Raw genomic sequence first — 24,465 nt, 5'->3', positions numbered from 1 at the left:
TCACTTTGGAAGTAGAGTGACTGGGCCAGCTAGAGATAGCCAGCAAGCATGAGAACGATGCTGTAACCCGGTTGTTCGAGCACTCAGCCAGGATGCGGCAGACCCAGGATCCAGTCACTGTACTCCAATAACTGTTTGTTTATCTAAGTGGAACAGCTTCAACAGGAGAGATTGAGGGAACCTCACCCCACCATAGATATGTCAGTGTTTGTGGCCCCTCAGTAAAGAGGTGGTGATCCTGTTCAAGTCTCTTCTCATCAGATAGAGGAAGGAGTTGAACCAGGGGTCTCCCACATCTCAGGTGAGTACCTTAACACCACTAGGCTAGAAGTTATCACACAGCTCCTGGCCCATTTTGTGAGGAGTTAGGCATGCTCAGGCAAACTAGGCAGAGGATCACCTCTTTTCCCTTGGTTTGTGAATGGCACTGGGGATTTGGTGTCCGGATACCTAGATCTAGGCAGCAGCTCATGCGCCCACAGGCAGAAACATAGGCACCTAAGGAATCGTTACTGAAAAAATGGAAGTCCTGAGTGAGTTTAGGCACATACAGGGTTAGCTGGCAGCCAAGCAGGGGTTTTGTGAATAGCAGTGGTGCCTAACTCTGGGACTTATGCATCTAAAGTGGCAAGCCCCTAAGTCTCATTGTGTATCTAGCCCACAGAGCCTCCCTGCCCTTTGGAAAGCAAACACATGGAAGGACTCATTGCTGGGGCATCCTTCATCACTGGTGTGGGATGACACCTCTTTCCCCTCTACAGCCCACGACAACAGCTGTCGTGGCTCTGTGGTGGTTACTTTTCTGAACTGGGGCTTTCTAACTGATCCCATTTTAGTCTCATCCCTTCCAGGGTAACAGAAACCTAATATCCCTGCATCTGGTCCTCAGCCCCATGGTCCTTCCACCTTTCACTCAGGATTTTAAAATCACCCATCTCCTCTAATGTCAGGGGCTTCATGTCACCTTCCCAGTGGCTGGTAGAGGAACCCAGGGCCACCTTCAAGATTAGGTTCCAGCCCAGGGACCCAAAGACAAGCACCTGGAGTCTGCTCTGTCAGACACTTTGCCATTGCATCCATGGACTTCTTCCTACCATTTGCCTTTCTTCAGGCCTTTCCCCCCATCTCCTTCCTGGCATATTTGTAATGAGCAACAGCTCCTCGGCTTCTCCCAGGAGGCCCAGTTCCTACCCTTGTGCCAGGGTCAGTCATAAGTAGCGTTGCCAATTTTGGTTGGTTGCATTCCTGGAGATTTCATCACATGACATAATATTTAATTAAATATTAATCTTTAATTCCTGGAGGCTTGGCAACCCTAGCCACAGGTGCTTGCTCTAATTCTGTGGATTCCAGGTTTCTCCTCTCCTCCACCCCCGCAGGCTTCCTCTTCACCCTGCAGGAGCCTTCCTGTTCCCCACCAATTTCTCTAGTACCCAGAGAGCAACTGCATAGTCCTTCAGTCTCTCCTTGAAGCTCTTTTCTGCTCCAGACTGCATGGCTTCATAGCACCACCAGTCTTCCCTTGTTGGGCTTCATCTTAAATTAGACCTGGCCTGCCCTCCAGGTGTGACCGGGGTGGGGTAAGAGGCCAACTTACATATTAACCCTTTCACCACCTGGAGGGGTAGACACTCCATCACAGCCTGTCAAAATTGCAGTCCGCACACTTGGGGGAGCACAGAATCTGCTTTCTTGTGGCTTTTGACACTTATTATAACATGAGAGGGAAAGGAGTCCAGGAGAGCTGGCTGTATTTTAAAGAATCCTTATGGAGGTTGAAGGAACAAACCATCCCGATGTGTAAACAGAATAATAAATATGGAAGGCGACCAGCTTAGCTTAACAGTGAAATCCTTGCTGATCTTAAACATGAAAAAGAAGCTTACAAGAAGTGGAAGATTGTACAAATGACCAGGGAGGAGTATAAAAATATTGCTCAGGCATGCAGGAATGAAATCAGGAAGGCCAAATCACACTTGGAGTTGCAGCTAGCAAGGGATGTTAAGAGTAACAAGAAGGGTTTCTACAAGTATGTTAGCAACAAGAAGAAGGTCAGGGAATTGAATGGAGGAGGCAACCTAGTAACAGAGGATGTGGAAAAAGCGGATGTATTCAATGCTTTTTTTGCCTCTGTCTTCACGAACAAGGTCAGCTCCCAGACTGCTGCACTGGGCAGCACAGTATGGGGAGGAGGTGGCCAGCCCTCTGTGGAGAAAGAAGTGGTTCAGGACTATTTAGAAAAGATGGACGAGTACAAGTCCATGGGGCTGGATGCACTGCATCCAAGGATGCTAAAGGAGTTGGCAGATGTGACTGTAGAGCCATTGACCATTATCTTTGAAAACTCATGGTAAACGGGGGAGGTCCCAGATGACTGAAAAAGGGCTAATGTAGTGTCTATTTTTAAAAAAGGGAAGGAGGAAGATCCGGGGAACTACAGGCCAGTCAGCCTCACCTCAGTCCCTGGAAAAATCATGCAAGTTAAAGAAGTATGGGTTGGATGAATGCACTATAAGGTGGATGGAAAGCTGGCTAGATCATCGGGCTCAATGGGTAGTGATCAATGGCTCCATGTCTAGTTGGCAGCCAGTATCAAGCAGAGTGCCCCAAGGGTCAGTTCTAGGGCCAGGTTTGTTCAATATCTTCATTAATGATTTGGAGGGTGGCATGGACTGCACCCTCAGCAAGTTTGCAGATGACACTAAACTGGGAGGAGTGGTAGATATCCTGGAGGGTAGGGATAGGATACAGAGGAAGCTAGACAAATTAGAGGATTGGGCCAAAAGAAATATGATGAGGTTCAGCAAGGACAAGTGCAGAGTCCTGCTCTAGTACAGACTCAAGTTACAGTGGGGGCGGTTTAGGTTGGATATTAGGAAACACTATTTCACTAGGAGGGTGGTGAAGCACTGGAATGGGTTACCTAGGAAGGTGGTAGAATCTCCTTCCTTAGAGGTTTTTAAGATCAGGCTTGACAAAGCCCTGGCTGGGATGATTTAGTTGGGAATTGGTCCTGCTTTGAGCAGGGGATGGAACTAGATGAACTCCTGAGGTCCCTTCCAACCCTGATATTCTATGACTCTATGATTAATGTAGATCCAGTAAGATTATTTCTGGACTATTCAATGTGAGTGAACATGAGAAACTTTGGATCTTGTGTGTAAATAAGTTTTATCAAAATCTAAGACCAACAAAAAGGTTTCCAAGAACTACTTTAAAAAAAAAAAAAAGAATCCAGTGGAAACGTTTTTGTTTTTAACTAGTAAGCATTCCCCTGCAGTGTTTGCAACCCAATGCTGCAGCATTCAACTAGGGCATGAAAGGGTAAATCGATTATAACTAAATGAAACCAATTAGTCTATTCTTGTCTGGCCTGAAAAAAAAAACCAGCAAAAAGCAAATAAACATTGAGGCAAATCTTGAAGTCCTTAGATTTTTACTTAGAGACTGATCCTGCTGAATACTACCTTACTCCATGATTTCATTAACATCACTTATGGAAACCAGGTGCTATTCAGCATGACCAAGCAATCAGAATCTGCCTCAGAGCCCATATTCAGGCTAAATTCTCACTAATTTTCAATAGGACTTTTCCTGAGAAAGGGCCGAATAAAAGCAAATTAAGGATAAGGATTTGGCCAAAGGAATGTGTGAAGAGCTTTTGGGGAGAATAACCCTGTATAGAGAAAGAATGAAGATTCAGAGAGAGGGAGGAATGGACAAAAAGAATAAAGTAGAAAGAGAAGGGAAAGGGGACTCCATCCAATATAGGCAGAACTTGCATTGGCCCATTGTTCCATGTCACAAGCACTGGTGAGATGCCAATCAATGGAACTCTCGGCACAAATATATACATAACAATTTAGCCCATCACAGTGGAGTGTGTGTATGTATAAGAGTGAGTAATTTTGTCTGATGAGGAAAAGACACAAAACTGGAGATAATGACGATAAGAGACCAGGATTATTGGACACAGTCTGGCCTTCTCTTATGCCTCAAACTTCATAAGTTCTCCTGTGAAAATTCTTGTAAAGTGTTTGACCATAAAAATTCTAGACTTTACTGTTGGCATAATTGATCTCAGAAATGTCACCACAGAAGGAGACAGAGGAGTATTCATGTGAGACATACTAATCTTGGAGGGAAGCCAAATGTAATATATAGTCTTTCCTTCTCAGAAAACCATGAATGGTGTTTTTGGAATGGGCTTAAGCTTTTAAAACCTGTTATCCAACATCCAAAACATTTAAGGTAAAAAGCTTTCAAGCACATAGTAAAATGCATTTGAATTTGTTGGAACTTTATCTGCCTGGTTTTCAAAAGTTAATTGGTTTATAATGCTGTCTTATTTACTGAAAGGAGGAAAACAAGGAAATTCTTTTTAAAAGTTAAACTCATCCAAGGATTCTGTCAGACTGAAAATCATGGATCAAATTCCCAGCTGGCATAAGTGGAGCAGTGCCCACTTAAATGAGTTATTTGGAGCTTACAGAAGTATTTTGCCCTACTTGAGTTACTGCTAAACTTTAGATTATTACAACTGTAAGAATTTTTTTAATCAATTTACCTTTTACCATTTATGCTGTTAATTTTTTACATTTTACTCCTCTTGGACAGTGGGGACAAATCAGTTTCTAATCAACTTTCTCCATTATGGCCTCCTGGCATCCTTACTTACTTCCCCCACAGTCCAAACTCTCATGCCAACTACATCATGTCCCCTGTTTTTTGAATTCCATCGCTAGCTCCCTTTCTTTTGCCACATGAAGTTCAAGTTCCTCATCCTTTCTTTGAAGGCCTTACTTCACTTCAATTATTGCTGTTATTATACTTTGTAGTTGAGAAGGCCCCAGAGGCCAGAACCAAGATGAGAGCCCCATTGTATTACACTGTAACACATAGGTGGGTAAGGCAATATCTTTGGACCAACTTTTGTCGGTGAAAGGGACAAGCTTTCACATGTACCTTTTCTCTCCAATAATCTGAAACCAACACTGCAAAGTGTAACATGCAGTAAGAGGTTAGCGTAAACAGTCAATACAAAGAAAAAGATGTTAAAAGGAAGCAATATCATTCCCATTTTACAGAAGGGAAAGCCAGCACAAATGCCTATTGAGATTGAGTGACTTGCCCAAAGGCACATGGTAGGACCAGAAACTGAACCCCCCAGTTTCTCCTATTCCCCTAACTCATTCCCTGTGCTTCTCTCACAACTCCCTTCATTACCTTTCACATTTGGTTTCACACCACATCTTTCACACAGCATCCTACTCTCTTTTCAACTATCCAGATATTTCTTTGTTCCTTCATGCTTGTTTTGTGAAACTTCACTATTTTGCAAAGAATGATCTCATCAACTAACTAGGTGTGTGCTCTTTCCCAATTGCTATTTGGTGTATCACTTGTCTAGTAAATCCAAAAAATTACATTAAAAGAATGTCAAGGTTGAAAAATCAAGCACTCGAAAATTAGGAAATGCAAGAATTAAGACTGCCCAGGCAAGCTTAATTTGGCTTCCTGGTGAATATCCATGACAAAAAAATTGAATCACGTAATCAGATACATTTTTTCCCCACAAGATCCCTGTCTCACTGAGTAAAAGGGTAGTTATTCAATATATACTTTTTTATCCTTATCATTTAATGAATGGTCCCATGTTATTTATTACATGCCATCCAAACCCTGCACTGAATACAGAATTATTAATTTCCTCCTAATTTCTATGAGCCAATCATCAAACTTTCTTAGTTCTTTACAAATACATTTCATTCCATAAAACCTCTGCAAGATGATGATGTGTTATTACTCCCTTTTTACACATTGGGAACTGAGGCACAGAAATTAAAGTCAGAATTGTCAGAAATGTCAAATAGTTTCGGGTGCCCAAGCTGAGATGCGGAGGGCCTGATTTTTCAGAATACTTAGTATTGTACAGCACTTCATACACTCAGACACAGCTCCATTGCGACTGGGAATGCTCAGCACTTCTGCAAATCAGACCCCAAGTTTCTCAGACTGAATGGCCAGAAAATGAGGAACTCACAGTGGCCACCTATGGAAACTTTTATATATGTGATTTGTCCATCACCACATAGTGACCCACATTGTTTATACTCCATGAGCTAGACTAAACTGTTTGTGGCTTGAGCCTCATCAGTCATGTACTTGAAAATGTCTGTGTACCCTTACTTCTATACTTCATATACAGCAAGATGCTATTATGTGTGGATTGACAAAACCAAAGGAGAATGTTTAAAGTGATACTATTGAGATAAAAAATATATTTAAAAAAACCCAAAACTTATTTACTTATATTATACAAGCACCTTAGATTATTAAAATAAAAACTCTAATCTGACTTTTACCGTAGCTGCTATTTGCTTGCTTTTCATATTTTTCTCAGCTTGGGAAGTAATAAACTATGTAGTTAGCTTCTCTGTCCTGTCCTTCCTCTTCTGTCATTTCATGCTCTAGTATCTGCTCTGCAAAATGAGACAGACCCAACAAGGACATATGGCCAGGCACTATGGGCCTGGTCCCACTTAAGTCAATAGAAAGCTACCCATGGACTTCACTGGGTTTTGGATCAGATCCTAACAGTTATCAATACAGATCTCCACCAGTGAATCAGAGAAAAGCTTGTTGAGGGAGAACAAAAGAAAACTGTCCTCGGGAAATATTGCCTGCCTACACCCAGGCTTCTCACAAGGTTAAAAGTGGAATTATTTGCCTGAATTGTGTGTGACATCTCACATGAGCATCTTTGAACTGTTAAATTCAGATGGGCTGCAGCTGGTGCCTGCCAATTGTTTGGTGGCCATGACTCACTGAGTGACAAGCAGCCTAGACATTATGCTTCATTGTCCTGTCTTCCTCTGCAGCTTCGCATCTGGGGTCTCAAGAGCAATGATTCTGGTGAAAGAAGTCCCTTGATTCCTGAGCAGTGCAAGACCAGGCTAATGAAGAGTTTGTAGGCAAAGTATTTAGGAAAGTGTCTGCACTTCCCCCATAACCCTTGTTATCTTTACTGAGAGTTGAGAGTGCTCTGTACCTTTGCCAGAGATGTTCAGTACCTCACTGGATCCACTCTCTGATTTGGGGATATTAGGAAACCAACTGACTAAAGAACTAGTTCCTAGAAATGCTAGCAATGCATAGCTCATTGCCAAAGACATGGTAGCAAACTGAGATCCTGAGTGTGAGGCTGAAAAGTGGATACAAACAGGAGTTGTTTAGGATGGTAGGACCATTAAAGCTCCTTTTAGAACAAATGCAATAGATACACATAGTCCCCAAACACAGTTGTGCAGAACTATGGAGTGGGCAATATAGTGTCAAGAACGGTATAAGATAGTGGTCTCCAAACTGTGGGGTGTGTCCTTCCCAGGGGGTGCAGAGGAACATTCGGGGGCAGGGGGCGGGGGTGGCAGGGCCCAGACCAGCAACCCTGGGCGGTGAAGAGGGAGCGCCACACTTCCAGCCCTGCTCCACCCCCAGCCTCACTCCTCCCCCAACTCCATTCAACCCCATTCCTGCTCTATCTCCAGACCTGGGCCAGCCCCATTGGGAGCAGGGAGGGAGAGCCACACTTCCAGCCCTGCTCCACCTCAAGATCAGCTCCACCGTCAGCCTCACTCTTCCCCCAGCTCTGTTCAGTCTCCAGTCCTGCTCTGTCTTCAGGCCTGGGCCAGCCCCCACTGGGAGTAGGGAGGGAGTACCATGCTTCCAGCCCTGCTCCGCCTCCAGACCAGTTCTGCCCCAACCCTGTTCAGCCCCTAGTCCAGCTCCACTTTCAGGCCCAACTCTGCCTCTAGGCCTGCTTCACCCCAACCCCAGCCCTGCCCTCATTCCCTCTCTGCCCCCAGACCAGCTTCATCCAAGTCCCAGCTCTTCCCCCATCCCTAGTTCCACCCCAGCTCTGCTGCTGAGACCCTTGTCTATACCGTAATGGAAGGAGGTTGTGGACAGATTCCATTAATAGTAAGGCGGGGGCCATGAGTGGGAAAGTTTACGCACCGCTGGTATTAAAGCTGAATTACTGTACTGTTATTTTGTTTTCTCTAGACTTCCATCCTGTCATTTGAGGTGCAGATTTGCCCCTGCTCCTGATGCATGGTGCATTATCCTGAGGGGATCTTTTAGGGAGCTGTCTGGGCTGATATATTGTAATTGCTGAGCCAAATGTAAATCTCAGGGACTGAATCAGTGGGGTTGTACAAGTATAACTGAAGTAGAGTTTGTGTGAGTGTCGGTGATTGTTATTAATAACTGTTTATTTCACAGTAGTGCCCAAGTTGTCCTAGCCAGGTCTATTGAGTGAGTATATGTGGAAAGCTCCCAGAGGAAGGAAGAAGCTGCTAAAACAAGCAAATGAGTGAACAGATGGAAAATAAACTGTAAAAAAGAGACATAAGGCATAGCGAGGAAAAAGGAATTACGTTAACAGAGACAAAATCAATGTAGAGGAATTAAAACAGAAGGCAATAAAATGGCTGCCATGCGGACATTTCCAAGTTGTATCTGTGTAAATACAAGAAGTCTGACAAATACAAGAACTAGAAACTTCTGCCTATGGAGGAGCTTCAGCCATCACGGGTTCACGAAACATGGCTGAAAAAAAAATCTGTGAACACTAATGTCTTGATCCTGCAGTCTTTACTGGACGAATAGTCCTATTGATTTCAACAGAGGATGGGGGCCTGAATATTGAGGTATGGAGATGTTTAGAAGGCACACGAGTGAACAGAAGAGGGCAGTGGAGCCCTAAATGTACAGGAAGATCTAATAATGAGATGGAGACTTGGGAATGCTACAGGCAGACTCCAGGTCAACCTGGAATCCATTGATAATGGGAACTAGCTAACATTTACCTGTTCAGAAGGAATACCAAGCAGATTTTTAAAAACAATCTGTGAACAGAGCCAGGTAATGGCAGTAATAAGGTATTTCAGCTACTGGTTTCCCCCTGCGAGAATCTAAAATACAGCAGTATGTAGAGCTACTGATAGCTAATCACAATGGCATATAATTATTCAATTATATAGCATGCCTCATGCAAAGACTTCAGATGTCACTGCATCCTTGTGAGGTAGGAGAACCTATTTCACACAGTAAATCAATGGCAGATTCAGAAATAGAACCAAGGAATCCCAGGTCCCAGTTTCTACATTAATCACTAGACCAGAGGAAGAGAATCTGCACATGCAAAGTGGCCCATGTTAATGGTTCAGGAATTTTCAGAATATTTATTTTACATATCAGAAGAGCAGACCTAAATCCATAATATAGATTGCCACGAAGAATTCTTTTAAGTGACTATTATGAGTTGTTTAAATACATAAAAGCATCTTAAACCCTTAGAACCAAAGTATGGCCTTACTTACACTGATGGAATCTTAGTTACATAGTGTAACCGAGGAGAGAATTTAACTTTTAGTTCCCTCCTATCTCACCACTTGCTGTTAGAGGCTGTCATGGATTCATTCATCTGAGATGTTCTAGGCTTCATGGGCTGGAACCACTGTGATGCGAACACTTTAAAGCACTGTAGTATATAAAATATTGTGTTGGAGAAATACTCACAAAGACTGCTATCGCTTAAACTATGCTCTGCTTTCTCCTTGACTCTGTGTTATGGCTGACACATGCCTTGGAGATCCAGCGGAGAATGAGAAATTTCTCATTAGAATAGAGGATTCCATTATTGCATTAGCCAGTCCATAGAATATACCTAATTTTGCAACACCGTACATTTTAAAACCCAACTAATAATCTGTAGAGAACAAGTGGCATTTTAAAGGAGGGAAATGATGCATTTGATTCTGAGCTGAATAATTACGTTGAATCATTTTGCATTCTAGATGTGACACAGAAATCATTTTGAATGTCACAGACAATGTATTTAATAACAGTTATATTTCTAGAGATGGGATGAGGAAGGTGAATTTGTGTTTTGCTAAGCTTTGTCAGTGGGAAGTTCAGTGTCCATGTTGGTTTATTGCTTGGTCTCTCTGCAGAGATTATATAGGCGTGAATTCTGGTGGTGCTTTTGGGGAGATGGGACACTTGTTCATAGGAAACAAGAATGAAGCCACCAAACTCATTTCACTGAGGCTACCACATATCCATTAAGTAGCTACAATTTATTAACTACTTAGACATGGGCTGGGTTTGAACTGGAAAACCAGAGGTGAAAAGTTCTACAGCCCCTTATCAGCCCCATAGAAATATACTTCCCCCTGGCCCTCACCTTCATCAGCACTAAATTTACTCTTAAAAAAAAAGCAGACTTGGGAGGAAACACATAAATGTGCTGAATGTTTGTTCAGGGAAATGACACACAATCCTTTTTCCAGCATCTGGTTATCCATGAATGACTGACAAACCTTTAGTAGCTTTGTTGACTTGCTGAAAACCGAGATACCTACACTGAGGGGAACCTATGATAAAAAAACAAGTTTGCACTTCAGGGCAGTTTGAATAAAAGTCTGGTGCAAAACGAGAGAGAGGAGGGGCATCTTCATTTGTTGTTTGGTGGCCCAAAAGCATTGACTACCTTCCTATCCAGACTTCTATTTGTAGCCAACCTCCAGAGCTTTAGACCGTATGGATAAATGGGAAGAGGTCAAAGTATCTGCCCTATTTATAGACAAGTACTCTCTGTGACAGGGTGTAGCAGGATGGACTCACCACGGGCTCATCCTTCGCACCTGGGTTTGGCATAGCAGCTCTTTCCTCATCTAGCACTTCTGTCGTCAGCTCCTCTGGTCTTAAAGTGGTCTGCCTCTGCACAGGTTACATTTAAGTTCCACCCCTTTCAGGGTAACCAAAAGCCCAACAAATAACAGTCCAGTGTTTTTACAAATGGTCTTCAGCCCCAACGCTGGGCACTGTGTCCCCATGCTCTTCTCTCAGGGCTCTCAGTCTTCCTTATACCTTTCTTATGGGCCTCACACCACCTTCCTCAGTGGCTGTGAGGGGATCCTAGGCTCACTCTCTATACTAGGTTCCAATCTATGGATGAGCAGCCAAGGTCTGCTCTGTCAGACTTCTTTCTGCTGCCTCCCTGGACTTCTTTCTATCATAGACTGCCATCTGGCATCTCCCACAGCTTCACTAGGTTCATCCTTCTCTCAGGGCCAGGACTCACGGGGCTTTCACCCTGGAATCCCCCAACAAAATGCCAAACTAACAGTAGAAATGTAAACCAACTTTTCCCTTCTCAGGCTTGATCTTTCATCCCTCTTTGTTCCTCATTTAAACACCTACCAGGGCTCTCCCCCTGGAAGTCCAGATCCTGCCCTTTTAGCATGGTTCCTCACCACCAGAGCCTTTGGACCTACTGGCCTCCTGGCCTACTAGCTGCTCACCCCCTCCATTACAACAGATCTCTTCAAGGAACCTACCATAGGTTATCACCCCTGGACAGTATCAAAATATAGGCCTCCTATTTTTTCAGAATACGTTGTTTGGTATCGTTCTATTTTATGTAAAATCAAGTTCAATATCACAGTACTGCACACCTGATAAATATTTATATTATTAATCTGGCAGATAGCATGACAAAGTAAACTTAGACCGAGCATGCAGATTGCCAAGGGTAAAATTGGCACAAATTCTGTAGACTTATGTGAAGCACAGGACTTGTGCTGTCCCGATGCACAAGGGGGAATTTCACCCTAAAAGCCTGTGAACTGAATCTGGCAGCCTAGAGCTCTGTAAGCTTAATGTAAAGCTGTTGGTGTTATGGGACCTGGTAAGATGTGACTGTATCTGCAGGGGAGCATAATAAAATGTGGAGGAGGGGCTGGGGAATTAAATGGGAGGGGATTTGCATTACTGCTTCATCAGAGTTAATCAGCTTTGTCCTTAGAATCTGGCTGCAGCTTGCGGGATGGACATCGTTCTGGTTTCCTGCTCTGGTCAATAGAATCCCGAGGGCTCTGACTTATAAAATGCCCTGCGGAAATACAGGAAGAAAGGAAGCAATTGTTCCAGTTAAGCTAGCTAAGTGCCTACAGAAACAACTCCCTATTTTAAGAATATATTGGCATGCCCAGCCTAGTGACATTGGTTGTTTTTTTTTTCAAAGCAAGCACATTCTAATGAATCCATGTATGGCATTAAGTTAAAAAAAGTAAATACACTTAAAATGTATTTTTTGTGGGCTATACATTTAATTTTTCTTTCTGTGGAAACCAAAATGATCTAGATGATCTAGAAAGTCTTTTTTATATATGTAATCTCATATGAAAACAAAGGCGGAAAAGTCTGGTTGCTCCAGGTTTCCTAATGGAATTCAGCATTCAGTACAGCACCTATAAAACCTCGGAGACCTCCTACATTGTACAGGCCACTAGACATTTCTCTATGGCAAACAAATGTCAATGCATTTCTGTAGTAGGGAGTAGCAATCTCATTTTTGAACCCTATTCTAATGCCATGCATTTGAAAGTGCAGCTCACTCTGAAATGCTGCTGAGCTTATATACATAGGAACCTAAGAATTGTCATATTGGGTGAGACCAGTGTCGGTTCTTATAGTCCAATATCCTTTCTTCAACAGTAGCCAGTACCAGCCACTGCAAAGGAAGGAGCAAGAAAACCTAAAGAGGACAGCTATGGAATAATGCCCCATCAATTAGAGGTTGGCTTAACTTGCACTCTGAAGCATGAGATATCCCTTCCAATCATATTTTATCTTCTCTAATGTAACTGTGGAGGTAACATTCTCCATATAAATGTCCAATTGTTTTTTAGATCCTGCTAAGCTCTTAGTAGAGATGGCTGGAGATAAAAGAAGAGACAGAGGAGCTCAGAAAAAAAGACCATCCAAAATGTAGGATGTAAACAAAGCTGGGATTGGGCAGAGTGACAGACAGAGTCTGAAATGGCAGAAGAATGAAAAACCCTACTGAAAAGCTGAACATGGTACGTATACTATTTCAAGGCACTCATTTGTACAAGCCTAGCCTTTTCTGTTGGAGGCAGAGGTATGGGGTGCAGAGAGTGTCTCCCTTAAAAAATAACAAGCTTGCCTTATGGCTCACAAAACACATAGGGTGACATTATAGGGGCAAATAGTTTGTGAACTCAGAACACTGTCGTTTTGGAAACCCCAAAAATAGGTCAGGAAAAAGGTCACCAGAAAGAGATGAGGAAAATCTCAGACTCCATGAGGTTTGCCTATTTCTATGCAAATTTGATAAGCAAAGATCTGCCTGGAGAGGACAGTGCAGCAGCCACTGGGGTTAATAGAGCCCTGATTAACCAGTATGTAACCATGAAGCGCCTGCAGGCCAGGTGCCCAACAGCTCTACAGAATCCATCCACCCAAAGCCAAATTAATGGGCTTGACATAGAAACAGGATTTGGCTTTTATCAAGTACATAGATCAGTATGGTAAGAGAAAAGTAAGAGTCAATTGACAAAAATGGGAATTGAGAATTGCAGTTGCAGTGAAGTCATCTAGAGTTCAGGGTGCTCTAGACTTGGCAAGATCACACCCTTAATTACTTGTGCCTTAAAAAGATGTCTCAACTTCTTTTCGCTTTTTTGTGATGCCAGTAATGTGGGATTGGTAGGAGGATTATTTCTGGAGACCATATGTGGGGAAAACCTCATGGGACATTGGGAACCCGCAGTAAATGACTGGCAGTGGCCTAAGGAAAGCAATGCCTATGAAATGTAAGGCTACCCGCTATTATGGATCTCATTTTTTTTTGTATATTCTTCCTGTAAGAAATCCAGCTGAAATAGTGATCATCTCTTGGGAGAAATGAGTTAAGAACTACATTACCAGCAGGAGCATGATTCCATAACAAAGCAAGAGAGAAAAGGACTCATAAAATCAGGATTAGATTACCACATTTAGATTAGTAAAAATGTTATAAAAGAGTTTGCAGAATAAATGGTAGATGGAACATGGTGTGCAGGCTATCAGACACAAGCCAGCGACTCATCTTGGTGAGTTCTAGACCACAAAAGCTTATGCCCAAATAAATTTGTTAGTCTCTAAAGTGCCACAAGGACTCCTCGTTGTTTTTGCTGATACAGACTATCACGGCTACCAGTCTGAAACCTACAAATTTGAGGGTCTATGTATCAGTAAGGCCTCTGTGGCCAGATCTACTGGAAGAGTTTAAGACAGGGTTCTCAAACTGGGGCTCTACATATTTAATGAAAATAAATGAATAACCGGACAGGGTGTGGGGCTGGCTGGCTTCGGGCAGGGGGGTGCGGCAGGGGCTGGCTGGACATGGGAGTGTGGGGCTGGCTGGCTTTGGGCAGGGCAGGGTATGTATGAGCTGGTGGGAGATGGGGTGCAGGGTTGGCTGGAGACAGGTGGTGTGGGGCTGGCTGGCTTCGGGCAGGGGGGTGCGGCAGGGGCTGGCTGGACACGGGAGTGTGGGGCTGGCTGGCTTCGGGCTCAGGGGTGCGGCAGGGGTTGGCTGGAGATGGGGGTGTGGGGCTGGCTGGCTTTGGGCAGGGCAGGGTATGTGGAGCTGGTTGGAGATGGGGTGCAGGGTTGGCTGGAGACAGGTGGTGTGGGGCTGGCTGCGGGCAGGGCAGGGGGTGCGGCAGGGGCTGGCTGGAGAAAGGGGATGTGGGGCTGGCTGGAGACGGAGTGTGGGGCTGGCTGCGGGCAGGGCAGGGGGTGTGGGGTTGGCTGGAGACAGGGTGTGTGGGGCTGGCTGCAGACAGGGCAGGGTGTGTGGGGCTGGCTAAGGGGGTGCAGCAGGGGCTGGCTGTGGGCAGGGCAGGGGGTGTGGGGTTGGCTGGATGCAGGGCAGGGGGTGCAGCAGAGGCTGGCTGGAGACAAAGGGTGCGGGGCTGGCGGCAGGCAGTATGGGGCTGGCTTCAGGGAGGACAGGGGGTGCAGCAGGGGCTGGCTGTGGACAGGGTGACGGGTACCAGAGCCGTCCCTAGATATTCTGGGGCCCTACGCAGCCCTCCCCCCATGGGGGGCGTGCCCCAGGCCTCTGTGGGGAAGGCGGGAGCAGGAGCGCCCCAGGCCTCCTCAGGGGGGTGGCGCTGGCTTGGAGGACAGGGGGGAACAGCCCCCCAGCACTCACCAGTGGCGCAGCTGGGGCCAGGTCTCTGCACTTCCCCCCGCCAATGAGTGCAGGCCTAGCCCTGCTGCAGAGCTCAGGGGAGTGGGGTCGGAGCGGGGCTGAGCATGGGTAGGGGCCCTGGGGCAGAGCCAGAGCAGCAGGGAGCAGCGCAGCGCCCCCGGTGGCCAGAGAAGGAATTACATCACTTCCCAGCCTACCAGCTGGAGCTGATCAAAGCGGCAGCACCCCCTCGCACAGCAGCGGGAAGAGGCTCACAGGTTTAGCAGGCACCAGGTGAGCATCCCAGACATTTTGGGCACTGCTTTTTGGTGCCCCCAAATCTTGGCGCCCTAGGTGGCGCCTAGTTTGCCTAGTCGTTGCACAGGCCCTGAGTCAGAGGCTTTCTGTGTGAAAAGGGTCACCAGTAAAAAACTTTGAGAGCCACTGGTTTAACAGACTGAGTAATGACATTTTAAAAGAATCTTCGTTCTGACGGATGTTAACACTGACATTTTACATTTCTTATCTCCAGTTGTTCAGCACTTGTGAAAACAACATGTGACTGCATTTTAAAACTATGCTGGTAATTTGACATTCACAAATGTGTTATCACCTGGAAAAATCTCCTAAATGTAACAGGCAATTATATTAATCTTGTTGAAAATTAATCTTATTTTATCATATCAGTTCTGGAAATAAACTCAATGTTAATACTGATAAATTACTGTTGCTGATGCTTCATTATGCAGAGGAAACATTTGTTTAATTTAGCTGGCCTTGGGGAGCAGAATGCCACTCTTAAAAACATCAATAGTTTGTTCTACATTTAAGTGTTGCAAAAAAGGTGGAAAGAAATTCCGTCCTTTTGGGGAAAAAAAAAGAAAGAACAATTATAAGTTTGGGGAGGATGTGTTTATGGAGCCTCTGGTATACAAGAAGCCACATCCTCAGGTGTAGGCCAACATGCACAGAGCACAGGGCTGAGATGCTGTGCAAAGGTAATACAAAGCTCTCCCTTGATCCTGGTGTTTCTCTATGTATGACCTTACACCAAGCTGTAACAGCCACAATGGACCAAAAATGCAGGCCATGCCCCTTTTCCTCAGTGACACCCACTTTTCCTGCTATGCTGGCAACGAGCAAATAAGTATGTGACATAAGAAAACCCGTTGTCAGCTCTATTGTAACTCCTCCCCATGCTGCTTAGCTCATATTTATGGGCAGATTATGCTGGATGAGAGATGCAAAGTGGCCACATCACACTGGAGGATCTGGTGTAAGGGTTCTATAGCTTTATTCTGGGGCCTACTTCTGCAAGGTGGTGAGCATCCTCAACTCCGGAATCATTTGGCATTGAGACCACCAGTATACTGCACCAGTCCCGACATACTATACTGGATTCAGTCCCTGGTAAGCATGATCTATGATCCATCCATATCTATGTCCAATCATGAGTCTATACATCTGTACAGGAGACATCTGCAAGTCAGGGATTGAACACAATAGCAAACTACTCTAGTGAAGCTTACACTTCTGCCGTACTAGCTCTGTGCACAGAAGACATCAGCATGTCATGCTGTGAATCGAATACCTTTCATGAGCACTAACTTCACTAATGTACTTGCTTTGTGTGTGTGTGATTATCATTTCATGTCCATCTTTTGGCTTAGACTAGGTGTAATATCTCAGGACCCAATCACTCCTTCATGCAAAAATGTAGGAAATGTCAGGAAAGAACATTCTGAGACTTTCTTCCAAATTCTTCCATCATGGTGTTGGGGGGAGGGATTATTATTAAACTTTATTGAAGCAGAAATTAACATCAACCATAAAATGGCATAGACAGAAGTCTCCTTTCAGACATCTCCCAGCCAGCAATTGGCACCCCCAAACCGTTCATACAGAGATATCGTGGGATCTCCTGGAGGCATTGTTCATTTGCACAGTGACCCTTTACCTCTGCACTGACTCTAGGCTCCCCCTACAACTCTCCCATGACTTCCGCTTCACCACAGGTATGGTGCACTGAGAGGGTAGGTTTTTACCACACTAATTCAGTTCTTGGCTTATGCATCAAGACTGCCAACAATGAACCTCACATGATGGTGCAATGTTATTTGGTCTTGTGGTTTATGGGATGTGGACACTGGAAACTGGACTAAGAACACCATCTTTTTCCACATAGGCCACCAAACAGCCATCAGTTGGTAACCACTTCAGCTATTACTGAGCTGGGCTAGATTCAAACCGATGCATAGAGGTAAAAGGTTCTGTGTTCCATTACCTGAGCCAAAATTCTGTTTTCTCACGTGGCTTAAATCATTCCTATGTGTCTTTACGATTTTCAAAAACAGCCATCAGCACTTCATTCTGTATAGCTAATCTAATAAATGCACAAGTAAAACAGTGAGCTGTGAGTGAGTGTGGGTATGGGGTGGGGGGTGAAGAGGGCAGGAAGGAATAATTATCCAAAATTACATGTTAATCTTTGGCTTCCACCCACAGCTTGGGTGAGGGTTAAAGGATTAGTGAAAAAAAAATAACTGTTTTCTAATGCCTGACGATGAAAATAGACATACTGGTAACTGTGAACAAAATGGAAAAAAGAAATTGGATCCATGAAATAAAGTGGCGGGAAAAAAAAGTTCTCAAAGAAAAAGATTCAGAAACTGTATTATATTCTCTGCAGGTTTAAACAGCCAAGGCTTTTTTTTTTTTTTTTGGAAAATTTCCTTTGCATCTGGATCCCCATCAGACTTGGAAGAATGAGACGTTTAGGAAGGCTGTGGTTTGGAATGTTCAGACATTTAATCACACATTGTTCCATCGTCTTTGTAATAATAGCAAATCTCTTGCCTCTGACATATATATGCAGGTCTTTGCTAGTCTTACCTGGGTTGTTTGTCACAGTCCAGAGGCTAAGGAAATTAATATACAGTGAAAGATGAAGGTGGATAATTATCCACAAGTAAGAATCTATCAGACAAGACACACAGATGCTAACTATCTTTGGCCTGCTCTACACTACGTGTTTATACCGATTTTAGCAGCGATAAACTGATTTAACACAGCACCCGTCCACACTACGATGCCCTTTAAATCGATATAAAGGGCTCTTTAAATCGGTTTCTGTACTCCTCCTCAACGAGAGGAGTAGCGCTAAAATCGGTATTATTATATCGGATTAGGGTTAGTGTGGCCGCAAATCAATGGTATTGGCCTCCGGGCCGTATCCCACAGTGCACCACTGACCGCTCTGGACAGCTATCTGAACTCGGATGCACTGGCCAGGTAGACAGGAAAAGTCCTGCGAACTTTTGAATTTCATTTCCTCTTTGGCCAGTGTGGAGCTCTGATCAGCACAGGTGACCACGCAGAGCTCATTAGTACAGGTAACAATGCAGTCTCCTGAGAATAGAAAAAGAGCTCCAGCATGGATCACACGGGAGGTACTGGATCTGATCACTATATGGGGAGAGGATTCAGTGCTAATAGAACTCCGTTCAAAAAGATGAAATGAAAAAACTTTTGAAAAAATTTCCAAGACCATGAAGGAGAGAGGCCACACCAGGGACTCAGTGCAGTGCAGAGTGAAAGTGAAGGAGCTCAGACAAGCCTACCAGAAAACCAAAGAGGCAAACGGAAGGTCTGGGGCAGGGCTGAAAACATGCCGCTTCTACGCTAAGCTGCATGCAATTTTAGGGGCAGGGCCGGCGCTACCATTTAGGTGACCTAGGCAATGGCCTAGGGCGCCAGAATTGGGGGGGGGCACTATTTTGCCGGGGGGGCGGTACGCAGGTCCGGTGGACCTACCGCAGTTATGCTAGCGGACGGTCCGCTGCTGGAAAGGCTCCGGTGGAGCTGCCTCAGTCATTTCGGCAGATGGTGCGCTGGTCTAAAGGCTCCGGTGGACCTACCGCAGTCACGCCTGCGGCAGGTCCACCGGAGCCTTTAGACCAGCGGACCGCCCGCCGGCATCACTGCGGCAGCTCTACCGGAGCCTTTCCAGCAGCGGACCGTCCGCCAGCATGACTGTGGTAGGTCCACCGGGGCGTGGAGGGTGGCGAAATGGCCGTCCGCGTAGGGCATCAGAAACCCTGGCGCCGCTCCTGTTTAGGGGGCTGCGCCACCACTAACCCCCCCCCGTCCTTGGATTCCGTGGTGGGGGTTGTAATCTCAGCCATGCCTGAGGATTATGCAGACGGGGAAGGTGAGGAGGAAGAAGAGGAGGACGAGCTTGAAGAGAGCACACAGCACTCTGTTAGCCCCAACAGCCAGGAGCTTTTTCTGACCCAGACGGAATTACCCTCCCAGCCCTCCCAAGCCACTAGCCCAGACAGTGAAGCCAAGGAAGCGACCTCTGGTGAGTGTACCTTTGGTGAGTGTACCTTTGTAAATATAAAACATGGTTTAAAAGCAAGCTTTTTTTAATGATTGATTTGCCCTGAGGGCTTGGGATGCATTCGCGGTCAGTAAAGTTACTGGAAAAGTTTGTTAACATGTCTGGGGATGGAGCGGAAATCCTCCAGGGACATCTCCACAAAGCTCTCCTGGAGGTACTCCAAAAGCCTTTGCAGAAGGTTTCTGGGCAAAGCAGCCTTGTTCCGTCCACCATGGTAGGACACTTTACCACGCCATGCATGTAGCAAGTAATCGGGTATCATTGCATGACAAAGCATAGCTGCGTATGGTCCCAGTGATTGCAGGCATTCAAGAAACATCCGTTCTTTATCTCACTCTGTTATCCTCAGCAAAGTGATATCGTTCATGGTAACCTGGTTGAAATTCAGGAATTTAATTAAGGGGACAGAGATGACCTTTTTCCTGCAGGGGTGTTTGCCTGTTGCTTACAAGAAATCCTTCCTTGCATGTAGCCAAGCAGGGGGAGGGGAGGAAGGATAGCGCTGAGCTTTCTCGCGTTTGGCTAGCAGGAATCTTCCCAGCTACCAGCCACGCGGTGGGGGGTAGGGGGGTGATTAGCAGTGATCTTCCATGATACCAGCCACGCGGTGGGGGGAGGGGGTAAAGTGATCATCCTAGAGAATTGGAGGGGGGGTGGGGGGGCTTCTGTGAATGGAAGTGAAAGCTGCTGAAGCCGAAAGACAATGGCTTACCATGGCCGCATGCAAGCTGAATTCTGATGCCTGGACCTGCGTCTGTGAGATCTGTAACACCAGAGCCCAGGCACTCAAAGTTATGATGCAAAATGCGACCTTGTAGTGAAATCACATGTGCTGTGTAAGGTGAATAGTGTTGTTCACTGTGAAAGAGTATAACCATTGTTCTGTAAAATGTATCTTTTTAAATACTTCTCTCCCTTTTTTCCCTCCCTCATGCAGCTGCACATTTTTCAAGCCTCCCTACTCCATCCCGAAGGCTAGCTCAGATGAGGCGGAGGAAGAAGAGGATGCGAGATGAAATGTTCTCTGAAATCATGGAAGTAACCCGCAATGAAAGAGCTCATCTGAATCAGTGGAAGGACGTAGTATCAAATTACAGGAAAGATGCCAGTGAACATGAGGACAGGAGAGATGCTTGAGATGAGAGGTGGCGTTAGGAAGATCAGAGGTGTAGGCAGGAAGATCAGCAGTGGCGGAATGAAATGCTGGGGCTGCTGCGTGATCAAACTGACATCCTCCAACATCTGGTGGAGCTTCAGGAAGAGCAGCGAGGTCACAGAGTGCCGCTGCAGCCCCTGTGTCACCACCCTCAGTACTCACCATGTTCCATATCTTCCTCACCCAGACGTGTAAGAACGCGTGGGGGAAGGCTTTGTGCACCCACCCACTCCACCCCCGTGGACAGCCCAACCAAAAGGCTGTCATTACATTGAAATGATTTTAGTGGCCTTTTCCTTCCCTCCTATCCTCCTCCCAAACCGCACCCGGGCTACCTTGCCAGTTCTCTCTCTCTTTTTATAATGAGCTTTTTAATAAAGAATACATGATTTTTAAACGATAGTGACTTTATTTTCTTAAGCAAGCTGTAATCGAAGGGGGAGGGTGAGTTGCTTACAGGGAATGAGTCAATCAAGGGGGGGAGTTCATCAAGGGGAAACAAACACAGCAGTCACACCGTACCCTGGCCCGTGATGAAACTCATTTTCAAAGCTCTGATGCGCACCGCTTCCCGGTGTTCTCTTCTAATTGCTCTGGTGTCTGGCTGCGCGTAATCAGCGGCCAGGTGATTTGCCTCAGCCTCCCACCCCCCCCAAAGGTCTCCCCCTTAATCTCACAGAGATTGTGGAGCACACAGCAAGCAGCAATAACAAAGGGGACATTGGTTTGGCTGAGGTCTGAGCAAGTCTGTAATGTGCGCCAGCACGCCTTTAAACAGCCAAATGCACATTCTACCACCCTTCCGCACTTGCTCAGCCTGTAGTTGAACAGCTCCTGACCACTATAACTTTCCTACTCAGATCTGAACCTTAGAGTTCAGAACATGAGAAGCTAGCATGAAACCTCCAAACTTAATTACCAGCTTGGATCTGATATCGCTGCCACCAGCCAGAAGATTCCAGTGTCTGGCTCACTGTGGTCTCCCCAAAACCTTCCCTGGGGGACCCCAAGACTCAGATTCCTTGAGTCTCACAACAAAGGGGAATAAACCATTTCCCTTCCCCCTCCTCCCCTCCAGGTGTTACCTCCCTGGGTTCCTGGAGAGATATCCAGATTCAAGCTCCATGAATCTAAACAAAGGGATTCCACCCTCTTTACCTCCTCCCAGATTTCCCCGCCCTGGGTACTCTAGGAGATTCCCTGCTTCAAGTCCTTGAAACACCACACCAAGAAATCAAATATTTCTCTCCCCTCACCCAGAGGTAATGCAAATTCAGGCTTAGTAAATCTAACACAAAGAGATTCTCTCTTCCCCCCGTCTTCTTCCTCCCACCAATTCCCTGGTGAGCTGCAGACTCAATCCCCTTGAGCCCCCACTAAAAAAATATCCACAGGTCTTAAAAAGAAAGCTTTATATAAAAAGAAAGAAAAAGACATAAAATGGTCTCTGTATCAAGGTGACAATATACAGGGTCAATTGCTGAAAAGAAAAAATGAATAAACAGCCTTATCCAAAAAGAATACAATTTAAAACATTCCAGCAACTACACATATGTAAATATAAAAAAAACAATATAAACCTATTGTCTTACTATCCTTGTACTTACAACTTGGAAACAGAAGATTAGAAAGCGTGGAGATAAAGAGATCACTCTCAGAGCCGAGAGAGTCACCGAACAGAGACAAAGAATAAAGAACTTACACCCAAACTTCCCTCCACCCAGTTTTGAAAGTATTTTGTCTCCTGATTGGTCCTCTGGTCAGGTGTTTCAGGTCACTGTTTGTTAATCCTTTTATAGGTGAAAGAGACATTAACCCTTAGCTATCTGTTTATGACACAGCTCCTGACCACTGTCCAGGCTGCCTGTGTATGGCTTCATGAGCCATGGCATCAAGGGGTAGGCTGGGTCCCCCAGGATAACTACAGGCATTTCAAGTTATTTTCTGGTCTGGGAAGTAAATTCCTTGCTGCAGCATTTTAAACAGAGCAGTGCTTCTGAAGACGCGAGCGTCATGAACTCTTCCTGGCCATCCCACGTGGATGTTGTTGAAACGTCCCTTGTGATCCACCATTGCTTGCAGCACCATTGAAAAGTACCCCTTGCGGTTTACATACTGGGTGGCCTGGTGCGCCGGTGCCAATATAGGGATATGGGTTCCATCTATCACCCCCCTCAACATTAAGGGAATCCCATTGCAGCAAAGCCATCCACTATGGCCTGCATGTTTCCTAGAGTCACAACCTTTTGTAGCAGTAGCTTAGTGATTGCTTTCGCTACTTGCATCACAGCAGCCCCCACAGTAGATTTGCCCACTCCAAACTGATTCCCGACTGATCGGTAGCTGTCTGGCATTGCAAGCTTCCACAGGGCTATTGCCATTCACTTCTCCACTGTGAGGGCTGCTCTCATCTTGGTATTATGGCATTTCAGGGCAGGGGAAAGCAAGTCACAAAGTTCCATGAAAGTGCTCTTACGCATGCGAAAGTTTCGCAGCCACTCCGAATCGTCCCACATCTGCAAAAATATGCGGTCCCACCAGTCTGTGCTTGTTTCTTGGGCCCAAAATCAGCGTTCAATGGGTAGAACCTGCCCCATTACCAGCAGGAGCTCCAAAGCGCAGGAGCCCGCGGTTAAGGAGAATTCAGTTTCCACGTCCTCATCACTCTCGTCGCCGCGCTGCTGTAGCCGCCTCCTCCTCCTCGCCTGGCTTTGCAGTTCATGGTTCACCATAGACTGCACGAGAATGCGTGAGGTGTTTATAACATTCATGATTGCGGTGTTGATCTGAGCAGGGTCCCTGCTTGCTGTGCTGTGGTGTCTGCACAGTTCACCCAGGAAAAAAGGTGCGAAACGGTTGTCTGCTGCTTTCACTTAGGGAGGGGTGAGGCTGTACCCCGAACCACCCGCGACAATGATTTTTGCCCATCAGGCACTGGGCTCTCAACCCAGAATTCCAAAGGGCAGGGAAGACTGCGGGAACTATGGGATAGCTACGGGATAGCTACCCACAGTGCAACGCTCCAGAAATCGACGCTAGCCTCTGACCATGGATGCACACCACCGAATTAATGTGCCTAGTGTGGATGCGTGCAATCGACTTTATACTATCTGTTTTATAAAACCGGTTTATGTTAAATCGGAATTATCCCGTAGTGTAGACGTACCCTTAGAGGTTGAAGGGACACCAACAGTCTCAGGCTATTGCATTTGCTATACCCACAGACCTTAGTATTGCCCCTATGCCTGCTATTTTGCCCCAGGTGTGAACAAAAACAGCAAAGTAACATTAGCAAGAGATATGTGCTGCACAGATCTTATCAATTCACTTTCTTGCTCTGCTCAAATATGGAATGGAGGAGGGTCTAGAATAAAAAAGTCCATATGCCATGCCAACATATACTAGTCCGATTTAATTCCTGATAAAAATATATTATGGCATATCACAATTGTGTTCAAATCATATCATTCATTGTGTTCAAAGGACATCTTGACATTCAGATTTAGTCAGGTAGTTCATGTTACTGTGTCATTTAGCCCACACATGTGAATGGTGCATTTTAGTGTAAACAAATACAACAAGTGCAGTATATATGTGTATAAAACACCAGGCTGAACATCTGCCCTTCTTTTGAGATCTACTATAACTATGTAAGCACAGATTACATATCTCAGTAATGATATCTTAAAACTGTAAACTAGGAATGTCCATACGTTTTCATTACTTTACAAAAAATATTGTTGAATGTGTGTGTGTGTGTGTGTGTGTGTGAGTGTATACACACACATTCAACAATATTTTATATAATATATATACCCACACACACACACAAATAATTTGAACAAACAACCTGTA

General features: G+C 45.3%; 1 protein-coding gene and 1 long non-coding RNA gene across 3 annotated transcripts in view; one reads left to right on the top strand and one right to left on the bottom strand.

Moving 5' to 3' along the window:
* Positions 1–24,465, bottom strand: part of XDH (xanthine dehydrogenase) — an 855,537-nt gene that overhangs the window by 120,230 nt on the left and 710,842 nt on the right. The gene's annotated exons all lie outside the window — the stretch shown is intronic.
* Positions 8,638–15,739, top strand: LOC127048772 (uncharacterized). 2 transcript variants are annotated; one of them, XR_007773772.1, is made up of 3 exons: positions 8,638–8,925; positions 12,759–12,929; positions 15,585–15,739. It is a non-coding gene; the product is annotated as an uncharacterized LOC127048772 (long non-coding RNA). The 2 variants fall into 2 exon arrangements; XR_007773771.1 differs by lacking the exon at positions 8,638–8,925 and adding an exon at positions 12,595–12,645.

The sequence above is a fragment of the Gopherus flavomarginatus genome, chromosome 4 (genome assembly GCF_025201925.1).
Source record: "Gopherus flavomarginatus isolate rGopFla2 chromosome 4, rGopFla2.mat.asm, whole genome shotgun sequence".
Lineage (NCBI taxonomy): Eukaryota > Metazoa > Chordata > Testudines > Testudinidae > Gopherus > Gopherus flavomarginatus.
Note: the sequence above shows the minus strand (reverse complement) of the source record. Positions and strands in the feature narration are given on the sequence as shown.